A 14,423-nucleotide genomic window follows, 5' to 3' on the forward strand; every position below is an offset into this window, starting at 1 on the left:
TGGGGTCGTTATCATGTGGAAATACTGCCCTGTGGCTCAGTCTCCGAAGGGAGGGGGGATCATGCTCTGCTTCAGTATGTCACAGTACATGTTGGCATTCATAGTACCCTCAATGAACTGTAGCTCCCCAGTGCCAGCAGCACTCATGCAACCCCAGACCATGACACTCCCACCACCATGCTTGACTGTAGGCAAGACACACTTGTCTTTGTACTCACCTGGTTGCCGCCACACACACTTGACACTGTCAGAACCAAATTCTTGGTCTCATCAAGTTTATTTTGGTCTCATCAGACCACAGGACATGGTTTCAGTAATCCACGTCTTTAGTCTGCTTGTCTTCAAACTGTTTGCAGGCTTTCTTGTGCATCATCTTTAGAAGAGGCTTCCTTCTGGGACAACAGCCATGCAGATCAATTTGATGCAGTGTGCGGCGTATGGTCTGAGCACTGACAGGCTTAACCCCCACCCCTTTAACCTCTCAGCAATGCTGGCAGCACTCATGGGCCTATTTCCCAAAGACAACCTCTGGATATGATGCTGAGCACATGCAATCAACTTCTTTGGTCAACCATGGCAAAGCCTGTTCTGAGTGGAACCTGTCCTGGTAAACCGCTGTATAATCTTGGCCACTGTGCAGCAGCTCAGTTACAGGATCTTGGCAATCTTCTTATAGCCTAGGCTATCTTTATGTAGAGCAACAATACTTTTTTTCATATCCTCAGAGTTCTTTGCCATGAGGTGCCATGTTAAACTTGACCAATGACCAGTATGAGAGAGTGAGGGCGGTAACACCAAATTTAACACACCCGCTCCCCATTCACACCTGAGACCTTGTAACACTAACGAGTCACATGACAACGGAGAGGAAAAATGGCTAATTGGGCCCAATTTTGACATTTTCACTTGGGGGTGTACTCACTTTTGTTGCCAGCGGTTTAGTCATGAACGGCTGTGTGTTGAGTTACTTCGAAGGGACAGCAAATTTACACTGTTATACAAGCTGTACACTCACTACTTTACATTGTAGCAAAGTGTCATTTCTTCAGTGTTGTCTCATGAAAAGATATAATAAAATAGTTACAAAAATGTGAAGGGTGTACTCACTCTTGTGTGATTATATATGTGTGTGTGTGGCAAGAAAAAGAATGTGAACCCACAGGAAGTGCTTTCAGTAGCTCTGGATCAGACCTGCTCAACGTTCAGGAGGGATTTTTGACCATTCCGCTCTACAAAACAGCTTCAGCTGAGACACCTTTTAGGATGTCTGGTGTGAATGACTCTCGAGTTCATTCCACAGCATCTCTATGGGGTCTGGGCTCTGACTGAGCAACAGGGACTTTTTTTTTTTTTTTCTGAAGCTAGTCTGTGGTGGATTTACTTTGATGCTTAGGGTCATAGTCCTGCTGCTTCACCCAACTTCTACTAAGGTTCAGCTGGCAGACTGTCACCCTGACATTACCTTGTAGGAGATGTTGGTAAACTTAAGAATTAATTTTCCTCTCGATTAATTGCAAGTTGCCCTAGCCCTGAGGCCAAATCATGATGTTCCCTTCACAGTTCTTCACTGTTGGGATGATATTTTGATTTTAGTAAGCTATGCCCTTTTTGCAGCATACATAGTGCTGAGCACTCTTCTCCAGCAATTCAACTTTTGCCACAAAGCCGTTTCCCAGTAACATTGTGGTTTGCCAAGGTGCTCCTTGGTAAACTTCAGGCATGCATCATGAACAGGGATGTTTTCCAGTTCCAGTGATGTTTTCAAGCCTTTAGCTGTTACTCGTGGGTTCATCTTTACCTCATTGAGGATTCTGCATAGTGCCTTAGGAGTCATCTTTGCTGGGTGCCCACTTCTAGGAAGAGTAGCCACAGTATTAAACTGTCTCCATTTATACACCATTTGTCTTAACTGTCGACTGATGGATGCCTGAACACCTTTGAGAATACTTTTGTATCCCTTTCCAGCCTTATGCAGATCAACCCCTCTTGATCATAAGTCCTCAGAGCTCCTTTCTGCAAGGCATGGCTCAAATCAGCTGATGCTTCTTATAAACAGCAATTTTAAAATGTTTGATTGTCTTTTATCAGTTAAAGTAGTTCTTGGTCTCCAGGTGTACAAAGTGTTTACACCAATTAGTGTTCATTGCAGTAATTAGTCTGTGTTCACATATAATTTTTTTTTTCTCCTGTACTGTGAATGTTAAATGGATGTGTTCAGCAAAGACACAAGAAATGAGAATTGTTTGTGTGTTATCAGTTTAAACACATTGCTTTGTCCTATTGTGGCTTAGATGAGATTCGTATCACATTTTTTGGCAAAAGACTGCAAAAAACAATTCATCCCAAGGGGTTGACATACATTGTGCCTTTTTTATAGTCCATAGATTGATGGAGAAATATATCTATCTTCAGGATCTGGTCCATAGGGAGTGTACAATTGTGAGGCGCAAAGTGTCTAAAGTATATGGAAACCCAAGAACAAAGTTTTTTTTTTAACATGATGCAGCATATTAGTCCATGTTCAGTCTGCATTAGGTTTCAACAAATGCCTCACTCTCTTGTCATCTCCATAACATGGGGGATTCTCCAGTTCTCAGATAGTTGCAAACAATGTAACTTATAAGAACTAGGCACAGGCAGCAGGCACATGAAGTTATCGGCTAAAAAAATTTCTGAAGTATTAACCAGGGTTTTTTCAAAGCAATTCTTGCCAACCTGGGCACTCCGTTCTTGTCAAATGCTATGACAGATATTTACAAGCTGTTTCAGTTTAGACAGCTATACATGTGTGACTACCATCCACTGATGAATGGCCTTCTACAACACCCTAAGGCCTTGTTTACCCTAAGGCCTTGTTTACCTGCTTAAAGACCACCTACCACAGATATACTGCGGCAGGACGGCTCTATTACGCAAAATCACGTACCTGTAAGTCATTTCGTGCAATAGATACTGGGAGCGTGTGCGCCCGTTGGACAGAGGGGGAGCCAATCAGTGGACCCGATGTCCGACGCCCACCCGCGATCGTTCCTCAGAGAGGCAGATTACCGTTCTGACAGGGAAGAAGATGGAGATCTTGTGTTCCTGCTAAGCAGGAACACTGATCTGTCTTCATCCAGCCAGACCATCCCCCACACAGCAAGCTCTTCCTAGGGACACACTTAACCCTTTGATCGCCCCTGATGTTAACCCCTTCCCAACCAGTGTCAGTACAGTAAACAGTGCATATTTTTAGCACTGATCACTGTATTCATTTCACTGGTTCCCCAAAACGTGTCAGGTGTCCGATTTGTCCGCCACAATGTCGCAGTACTGCTAATAATCACTGATCGCTGCCATTACAAGGAAAAAAAAAAGCCTTAAAAATATCCCATAGTTTGTAGACGTTATAACTTTTGCGCAAACCAATCTATATACGCTTATTGGGATTTTTTTTTTTACCAGATATATGTAGCAGAATACATATTGGCCTAAATTGATGAAATTTTGATTTACATATTTTTCTGTTGGGTGTGTTTTATAGCAGAAAGTACAATTGTAGTTTGTTTTTGTTTTTTTAATGTTTTTGTTTTTATAGCGCAAAAAATAAAAACTGCAGAGGTGATCAAATAGCACCAAAAGAAAGCTCTATTTGTGGAAAAAAGACAATTTTTTTTTTTTTTTTTTGGTTCAGCGTTGCACGATCGCGGAATTGTCAGTTAAAGTAAAACAGTACTTTTTTTGTATCGCCTGGTCATTAAGGGGTAAAACCACCTGGGGCTGAAGTCGTTAAACTGCTCTGCTCCCCCTTAAGCTGCACCCCCCCCCCCTCATTGTGTTCATCTGGTGGTACTGAATAGGGCTATGGTAGTGCAGATTTTTAGGGGTTAAACACCCCCCCCCGCAGCTGAGAACAGTGGTTGTGTGATCACTTATAATTTAAAAAAAGGTATTTATAGTGTGATAGATATATGTGTATATATATATATATATCTATGTGTGTATATATGTATGTGTATATTTTTTATATTATATTTTGCACACGGGCTGAATATCAGGTGGCATTGGCTGGTTCAATAGAAACCAGCTGACATTCGGCCCGTGTGTACAGCAGACGGTCTGACGGAGGCTAGACATTTGTCCGGCTTCTGTCGAAGGGCCATGACCGAAAAAGGTCTGCCGATCGGCGCTGTCAACCAATGGCTGAGAATGTTGACTGGTGTGTTCTGACTGGGGGGACGTCCCCCTTTCAGAACGCAATAGTTCAGTAAACATGGCAAGGGCGTGCCATGTTTACTGGGGTCAAGTTGTATGGACAGAAATGTTAACTACTCTGGGATATCTTACTGCTGGAGACACTGAGATGACAGGTAATTCAGCATAATGATGCCCAGGTGAACGGTGATATCACTTTTCGGTGGTTGTGCAAGTTATGAGCCTGAAGAGATAATAGATTGTACTTTGAACTGTGGCAGCTATGAACTGTCACTAAAAGGTTTCTGCAATTAGTAATTACTGACAACTTTGTTTTTCAATTAATAATTTTGTTTGTGGCACAGATATTGCACAGAAAAAAAAAAAGCTGCAAAAGTAGTGCAATTTTTCTTTTGTCCCAGGAATGTTTTACACTATATGGCTTTGGTTGTTTTTCTGCATGGCTTTCTTCCCTGTTTCTGACAAATCAGTCTCATTGTTGAACTAAAATACAGTAAATAGTGGTTATTTTTAGCATAGAACTAACAATTTTGAGGAAAGTGTCAGGTTTAAAAGTATAATTTATCATTACCATATGAGTGCACTGAACAGAAGAATGTAGGCATTCTGCAAGAGATTTTGCAGATGTAATCAGGATATACCGGTAAAGCTGGCTCCATAGGTTGTACAGTACCGGCAGACAATGAGGCTTGAAGAAAACTATTTGATTTTTTTTTATATAGATTTTTTCCTTGATTTACAGTAGAACATGACAATAATCTGGTCCTATATGGTTCGAAGATCTTATGCTTGCTACAGAATTACAGTTCTTGACAATTAAATAGAATGTGACTAAGCTCTAGGTTAAAAATGTATTCTTAAAGCCGTATTTAATAACTAAAAAATTATATATTGCAGCTTACCAATTTTTAGATGTGGTGGTAATTTTAGTTTTATTTTTGTCTTATTTTCATCTGGTGATCAGTCTGTTATTTTTCAAATTCCTTTAAAAGACCAAGCTGTCTGTCAAGTGTCAGCGGGTTTAGACAAAACCATTTACCACTGAAAGGGGTGCTTACATTGGTCTGCTTTTTATTTATGTAAACCTTTATCCCAGAAGGAAATAACTGTTGCCGTAACTGCTAAAAGGAAAAAAAAAAAAGTGCTAGCTGATGTTAGGCTTAATTTTATTAGTCTCTCTAAATCTGCTAGTGTATCTAAAACTCTCCTCACTCCAGATTGGCAAACAGCACTTTTAAAGAGGACGAAAACCCTGTTGGGTTTTACTTCCTTTTTTTTTTCCCCTGCAAAGTAAAAGTATAATTGGCTAGTATGCATCACATACTAGCCTAAATATGTGGTTCTTACCTGCTTACTCCGGCTCTGTGACTGGCCAGAGCTGCGTGACTTCACTTCCACGCATGCGTGCAGGAGCCGTCAGTCATGGCACTTGCGAGTGAAGGAACGGCACAGAGGTCAGTTTCTTCACAGCGCATGTGCCAATGACAGCGCACTACAAGGTAAATATCTCCTAAATGGCGCATGTTTAGGAGATATTTCCATTACCTATAGATAAGCTTTATTCTAGCCTTGCCTATAGTTAAAAGTGACAGTTGGGGGTTTACAACCACTTTAAGCAGTTACAGCAACAGGTTTTCTTTTTTCTTTTGGGCCAAAGGTTTAACATAAATTGGTAAGGGCCAGTTTACCCTAATGCTGTGACCGGTGTTTTACTGCACTGTAAAACACTGGCAGGCACCACTAGGATGCACTGTGTGGCCTAATCATACTGCAATGCATCCTGGAGCTGGGCTCCAGTTAGCTGTAATAAAATGCAGACAATCAAGTTTGATCAAAAATTGCACTGAATAACGCACCACACCGTCCTCTACTGCCAGCTTTCCAGACCTAGAACAGAGCACTGTCTGCACATTATACTAGTGCAGTTTAGCATGTAGGTCAGTGTGAACTAGCCCTAAAAGCTGACAAATGAAAGTAGCCCTGGCGGCAGTGTTAGTTAAGATGGTAAAAAAAAAAAAGAATGCAGCCACTTCAATTGCAATATTTTTTGTTTTTGGTTTTTTCCAATTCATAATTTTTATTAACACCAATTTTAGTTTACAGCACTTAGGAACAAAAACTACTAAATACACATTAAAAAATAAAAATAAAATAAAACAAACAAAAACTAAACAAACCAAGAGGCCAACATATACACCACCTATCTTTCTGTTAATTACATCATCACTATTATTCGTGCAAATAACTCATCCTCCCCCCAAAGCCCCCCCCCCCGTCCTCTCTCCCCCTGTTTTATCAACCTCATCCAATATCCATCCACGGGAAAAAAAAATCCCCCCTGCAATAAGACCAACAGTCATAAATATCTATAGGTACACCCATCTATACAATCCGTTTATATCCTAAACTTATCCCTCTTACTCTTTCTTTCCTTTTCCACCTTTCTTCCCTCCTTTTTTTTTTTTTTTTTTTTTTTCCTTTTCTTCTCCCTCTCCCTTTTTCTTTTTCCCCCTCTCTCTTCCCTCTCCCTTTCTCTCCCCTTTTCTCCTCCTCCTACCTTTTATTTGCTTTCCCTTATTCCACCCTCTTTCACTTATCCTTCCCCACATGTTCTATAATTTGAAACAGAACCAGCCACCCCTGGAGTTCCATCTGTTGCTATTATAAATGGAGCCATCCCGGGCATGCCCAGCCACAAATCCCATATTTTGTGAAACTTTTTTTATTGACCCCCTATTTTGACAAACCTGCCATTCTTTTAATACAGTGTCATTAACTTGTAGGCTCCATTCCTCGTATGTTGGCACAATCGATAAAATCCATTTTTGTGCAATTAGCTTGTGTGCGATAGACAACATCTTGTTAATTGCTATCCTAATTGTTGGTATATATGTTTCTTTTTCTAGGCACCCCAGCAAACTCATAGGATCCCTTTTGTACCTGTATTTGGCATACCCGGTTAATAGTATCAATTATTTTTTGATAGTACCTCAATAATTTGGGACATTTCCATAGCATATGTATTAGGTCAGCTGAGGTTCTCCTACACCGGGGACAGTCAGATGTATCTCATCTACCCCAGTAATACAATTTAACTGGGGTCCTGTACACCCTATGAATTACGTATAATTGTGTTAATTTGATGGGGTGAAACTGATTGTACTTGTTCCAAAATATTTTGCCATTGTTCATCTGTTAGATCTCCTAGGTCCTTTTCCCATCCCCCTCTAGCTTGACAGGTAGTCTTTCCCTGGAGTTGGTCAATTAAATAGCCATATATTTTAGTGATGATGCCCTTTTTCAATTGTATATTTGCGATTAAGTCTATTAATGGCATATTTTGAACATTTAAATCCTTTCCATTAAATTGGATCTGCAAAGCGTGTCTTGATTGTAAATATTAAAAAGGTGTTGGGGGGGGGGGGGGGGGGGGGGGGATTATTCTTTTTGTAATTCTTGATGTTTTTAGCACCCCATCAGAGTATAATTGGTCAATATATTAAATTATCTCCTTATACTTTATATTCTGCCATAAAGAGGTATAAACTGAAATGTCTATATATTGCATTTTTTATTTCATTTCCTGCCATACTCTGTTCATCAACACTTAGACGGGTCTTTGTATAGCGTTTCCAATGCATCCGGATTCCAATTGAGCTATTAAATGATTACAAGAGGGTTGAGTCAAAAGTATTGAATTGGGTCCATCCTGTTCACATTGCCCCATCCCACAGTTGAGAAGCAATAAAGTACATCTTTGCATTTGGCACAGCAAGTCCCCCCTTATCTTTGGGAAGTTGTAATGTAGAAAGCTTAATTCTAGGAATTTTACCCTTCCATAGTAGGATACAGAACAGGGAATCTATTTTTTTTTTTTTAAACCATTTAAGGGGAATCCACATAGTAGAATTATGTAGAATATAAAGTAACTGAGGGCCCCAGAACATTTTAATCAAATTTGCACGTCCCACCACAGATGAAGGTAATTTGGTCCATATTCTACTCTTCGCCTTAAATTTATTCTATATTTTGATTCAAATATTCCTCGATTTTAAAGGAGACCCCTATACCTAGATACTTAAAAGACTTAGCTATTCTAATCTGATTTACCTTCTGTGGTAGGATTGGCGACATCTCATCTAGTGGAATCAATACGGATTTATCCCAGTTTATGCTATAACCTGAGAAGGAGCCAAAGGTCTCTATCGGGTTTACAGCAGAAACTAGTGATTCATCTACATCTCCCAGAAACAGCAGAGCATCGTCTGCATACAAACAAAGTTTATCTTCCCTTTATCCTCTCCTAAACCCTTTAATTAGGGGTGTTTGATTGCTATCACTAGGGGCTCTATTGCTAATGCAAACAACAATGGGCAGCCCTGTCTGGAACCCCAAGGAAAAAAAGTTTGATATAATACCAATCTGTAAACGTGCTCGGGGGGCATGATGTAATAATTTTATCCACCTCACAAAACCTTCACCCAGGCCAAATCTTTTCAAAACCTCCCACAGATACGTCCACTTGACGCAGCCAAACGCTTTTGCTGCCTCGAGGGACAAAACCGCTCTTTTTTTCCATGTTCTCAGGTAGGGTTGTCCCGATACCGATACTAGTATCGGTATCGGCACAGATACCGAGCATTTGCCCAAGTACTTGTACTCGGGCAAATGCTCCCGATGCTTCCGCCGATACCTGGAAGACAGCAGTGATCGGCGCCTGGGGGAGTTACAAGATTCTCCCCCAGCGGCTTTCACCAGCTTTAGTGACATACAGCGGTGATTGCTTACTGTCACTGCATCCTCCTCCGTGCCCCCTCCGTTCCTCTGTGCCTCTCCGCTGTCCCCTGCATTCCTCTCTCCTTATCTGTCCCCCTCCGTACTCCCCCTTCGTTCCTCTCTCCTTATCTGTCCCCCTCCGTTCTCCCCCTCCGTTCCTCTCTCCTTATCTGTCCCCTGCATTCCTCTCTCCTTATCTGTCCCCTCCGTTCTCCCCCTCCGTTCCTCCGTCCCCCTCCTCCTTCCTTTGTGAATAGACAGAGTCAGCTGACTCTGTCCATTCACATAACTGAAACATTGTAATCTCCTGTGATTACGATGTGTCAGTTTATGAATGGAGAGAAGCCGCTGTCTTCCCTCCATTCATTCTCAGTGCAGCTGAGGCTGCAGAGAAAGGGACTGGGGAATCTCTATCCTCTGTCTCTTTCTCTGTCTCAAGGGGGAGATATCAGAGGTCTGTTAAGACCCCTGATATCTCACCAAAGCCCCCCAACAGGGCTGATTAAAAAAAAAAAATAAAAAAAATAAAGAATAAAAAAATATTATTGTAAAAAATTAAAATTGTAAAAAAACACAAAAAAACCACACACACACATACAACGTTCACCCCCCCCCCCCCCCCCCAAAAATAACAAAAAAAAAAAACTGTCACGTGACATTAAAAAAAAAGTATCGGTAATCGGTATCGGCGAGTACTTGGAAAAAAAAGTATCGGTACTTGTACTCGGTCCTAAAAAAGTGGTATCGGGACAACCCTATTCTCAGGAATCATCTGCAGGTTAAGAAACAGTTTCCTCAAATTTATTGCTGTGGACCTTCCTGGGATGAAACCTGTCTGGTCCTGATGTATCAATTTCCCTATAATGGTATTTAGTCTATTAGCCAAGACTCTTGCCAATACCTTAACATCTGAGTTCAGCAATGAGATCGGCCAATAAGACTCTGGTAGTTTCTGATCTTTGTCTGGTTTGGGTATTACAATAATAGTTGCTTCATTCATTGATTCCGGAAGGCTACCTGTGTCGAATGCCTGGTTATTTTTAATAATTCCAGGAGCAGTATTTCTCCATATATCTTGTAAATCTCCAGTGGCAATCCATCAGTTCTTGATGCTTTACCGCTAGCCGATTCTGAAACAGCTCTTGTTGTTTCCTCCAATGTGAGTGGGGAATTAAGTCTTTCTCTGTCATCTGCAGAAATTGAGGTTCTCCAGGGGACAGAGAAAGTCTCCAAGTTGGTCCAATTTATAAGTCACCTTCTAAAGCGAGAATCCGGGTAAATCATACCCTCTTGGATTATTTTCTCCTCCGGAGGGGGACCCGACGGGGTTGTCCTTTATCCCCCAACCTGTTTGCGCTGGCTTTGGAGCCACTGGCAGTCCTGGTCAGGGAATCTGACAGAATTGAAGGTCTCGGGGTTGGCCCTCTGGAGGAGAAGATATCGCTCTATGTGGACGACACCTTGTTATATTTGAGAGACACGGGTGCTTCTCTACAGGCTGCCCTGGAGACCTTTGATGTGTTTGGACGATTTTCTGGAGTCCGTATCAACTGGAGCAAATCTGTCTTGTTCCCACTTGATGCGTAGTCTAGACAATCTGCAGCTCAGACATCGGTACACTGGGTGGACGAATTCACGTACTTAGGAATTAGGGTTACATGGGATCCCCAGTCCTTTCAACGTCTTAATCTCCAACCCATAGTGACATGCCTCAAGGACCACTGCACTAGGTGGACTAATTTGCCCCTTAATCTCCTAGGACGTATTAATATCCTGAAGATGATCTATCTTCCTAAACTTCACTATATTTTCAGGAACTGCCCTGTGTGGATACCCCAGTCTTTTTTCAAAGATCTAGATAGCTGCATTGGGTCCTTTCTATGGCAGGGATCCACCCCTCGTATAGCTAAGTCGACCCTCCAGCTTCCGGTTGACTGTGGGGGGTTGGCCTTGCCTAATTTGCTATTGTACTATTGTGCAGCTATGTTGGTCATGGTTAGGTGGTGGCTGGAGCAGTCTAAGACCAATGCTGCAGTCTGCCTTGAGGGGGCTATCGTGGGATCACGTCGGGAACTGGGTAACCTGATATATAGGGGGGCCTCGGCGTACCCTTCTTTACCAACCCCTACTAAAGCTACCCTTAAGGTCTGGAGTCGGGCTAGGAAACGCTTTCTCTCCCCCAACCGGTGGTCCCCCTTTTGCCCGCTATGGGGAAACCCATCACTCCCACACTTTCAGTCAATCCCTGACCCACAAGTTTGGGCCAGATATGACGTTAAAGTACTGAAGGATGTGATGTCGGCAGGAACTCTTTCAGGATCCTTTCAGGAGCTGGCTGGTAGACATAACCTTCCTGCATGGATGTTATTCTGATACCATCAGCTGCGTCACAGTACAGCACAGTTCCCAACACCGCCTGATCTTGTATCAGATGTGGTTGAGGACTTGCTAGCCCAGGAATCCTTAGCTAAACCTCCTATCTGCGTTATATTTCACTCTCCTTAGGAAGGATTTACCAAAGATGGAAGCACTCTGGACCAATTGGAAAGGTGAGATTCCGACCCTAGATATGGAAACATGGGTGGAGTGTTTTGAAGATAGCTCTAGACTAGTGATTTCTTCTAGGGACAAACTAATTCAAGCAAAATTTCTTCAGAGTATACCTCACGCCTCAGTGACTGCATAGAATATACCCGCAGAGGCCCCCGAATTGTCCGCGTTGTCAGTCTTCTGATAGCACCTACATTCACATGTTTTGGTCCTGCCCTAGACTTTCCGGTTTCTGGTCTGCCGTAAAGGGGGTTTATTAATGTCCGTTTGCAACTTGACATACCCCTCCCACCTGAATTGGCTCTGCTGGGCATACAGGACGATGACCAGAGGCCTAGGTACACCAAGCTACTTGTATCGCTGCTACTCTTCTATGCAAAAAAAGAGATTTTATTTAAATGGAATTCTCATGTGCCCCCCACGGCAAGGGCATGGGAGAACTCAGTCAACGCTGTTTTACCCATGTACAAACTGACCTATACCTCTAGAGGATGACCTCAGAAATTCACGAGAATGTGGAAGCCTTGGACTGACCCCACTTAAGTACCTGTTTAATCCAACATATATCCTTTCTCTCGTCCGAAAAGATGTATTAAATATTGTGCTGGTGTCCCCCCCCCCCCCCCTCCCATCTCCCATCCCCCCCTGCCCCCCCCCCCATCGTTACTGCTCTAAGGAACCCGGTATCCTAACTTGGTGATGTGTATCGTCTCCTATGTATGTAGACTGGATTGCCTATGTGCTCACTCTATTGTTTTCGAAACAAGTTTTTGCACTGTAAGCCATTTCTTTTCAAATAAAGACCAACCTTGTTAAAAAAAAAAAAAAAATTTATAAGTCACCTTGCTCCTAATATAAATTACCAATAAAAGGATAAAAAGGATGATATAATATCTGATTATGTGAGATGTCTTCTGTTGGCAAACATACCACGGGGATATAATTTGAACGGGTCTGAGATTTTACTATTACAGCGAACATTTTCCCATTCCTTTTGCCCTTCCTTGTAATACCTACTCCTTACAAATAGGAGATCTTGTCCTGCTTTTTCCAGGACTGTCATTTTTATATACTTTCGATATAGAATGATTTATTAAAGTAGGGCTCTGGATATATTGAAATTCTTTTTGTTGCACTTCTCCTACAAGGCGAGTTTCCCACTTTGCATTCGATTTTTTTTAAACCGACTAATTGCTTGTATTAGTATTCCTCTTAAAAATGCTTTCATCGTATCCCATATCACATGTGATGTTGCAGTGTTTGCATTATTCTTGAGGAAATCGACCAGAGATTGACGTATGGGGCTGTTCAACTGCAGTACCTGCAGCAGCTCAGCATTGACTCTCCAATTCAATTCGATTCTGGGCTTAATCCTTTTTAAAGACAAAGAAATTGGTGAATGGTCTGAGACATTCCTTGCTCGATACTGCACAGCTGAGACAAATGGGAGAGTTAGTTCTGTACCCAGGGTTTAAAAATTTTCTTTAAAAAATGCAGTATACAAATTGTTTTTGACACTAACATAAATGTTATGTCCAAGTGATAACAAATCTCTGCAAATTGATTTAAACTACAACAAACAAAAAACAAAACAAAATAACATTGAACGCATTCAAGTATACATCCACTTCAAGTTAGTACTGATGGCAGCAGTTACAGCAAAGTTGATGTTGATGAGTTTGACAATGAGGTCAATGCACAGAGGTTTTCCATCCCCTGCTATCTACAGTTTCGTCATGTCAGAATGTCTTTGTATATGCAGAATCGGATTTCTGCATGAGGCTGTTGGAATTCTTTTGCTCAAGCAATAGTTTGGGTACTTTTTAAATGCATGGTCCTAACTTTTTTTTTTTTTGTTCTGTATAAGAAATTACTTCCAAGTTTCTGATGTAGAATTGTTAATTTGTTTAGTTACTGATAAAGTGAGAGGTGATCATTGCTTAAAGCGCTTATAAACCACCTGGAATGAAAAATGGACCCTCTATAGTGTGTGCCAGTCTCAGTCCAGAGCAGCAAGTGTGGTTTTGTCTGATCTCTCTTCCCTCTATCTGCATAAGTCAATTCTGACAGGTCCCGACACCATAGAATTTTGTTGGCAACAATTTAGAGAAAGCCATCTTCTGTTAGAATAACTAGCTCCCTGTGCACAAAGCCAGGACCTAAACAAAATAGTTTGGTGTGGAGGGAATCGAGTGGCCTGCACAGAGCCATGGCCTCAGCCCTAATGACCACTCGTTGGGATAAAATGGAATACAGGTTTGAGCCTCCTTCTCCAACATCAGTACCCTATCTTACCATTGCTCTTTTAGCCGAACGAGCACCAGTTTCCACAGACAAAATTCCAAAATCTTGTGGAACGAACTCCCAAAAAAGTGGAGGATATTCTAGCTGCAAATAAATTAAAATCTAAAACAAAGGAATTTCACATTAATGCCAATGTTTTTGGAATGGGATACTCCATTACCTCCTAGGAGGTATGACAGGTGCTTTTGACTACATAAACACTATATACTGTATAATGGCAAAAAACGTGTGTGTGTGTGTGTGTATGTATGTATGTATGTATGTATATACATCTCAAATGGATTTCAGTCCAGGCTTTGACTAGGCCACTCCAAAACCTAAATTTTGCTTTGTTGTTCTGGGTTCTTTTATGACCTCCTGGATGAGTCGTCGTCGTCATGCTTTTGGAGTCATTTCTGTAGGCCAGCTACTCCTGGGAAGGTTCACCACTGTTCCAAGTTATCGCCATTTGTGAATAATGGCTCGCCACGTGCTTCACTGGAGTTACAAAGCCTTAGAAATGGCTTTGAAACCATTCCTAGACCAATACATGTTTGTTTCTAATCTGTTCTTGAATTTTTTTAGATTGTGGCATGATGTGTGGCTTTTTGTGATCTGTT

General features: G+C 41.6%; 1 protein-coding gene across 1 annotated transcript in view; it reads left to right on the top strand.

Moving 5' to 3' along the window:
* The window catches only part of ATP2A3 (ATPase sarcoplasmic/endoplasmic reticulum Ca2+ transporting 3), a 391,838-nt gene that overhangs the window by 108,092 nt on the left and 269,323 nt on the right, over nucleotides 1-14,423 (top strand). The window lies entirely within an intron of this gene.

This window comes from Aquarana catesbeiana, linkage group LG02 (genome assembly GCF_042186555.1).
Source record: "Aquarana catesbeiana isolate 2022-GZ linkage group LG02, ASM4218655v1, whole genome shotgun sequence".
Lineage (NCBI taxonomy): Eukaryota > Metazoa > Chordata > Amphibia > Anura > Ranidae > Aquarana > Aquarana catesbeiana.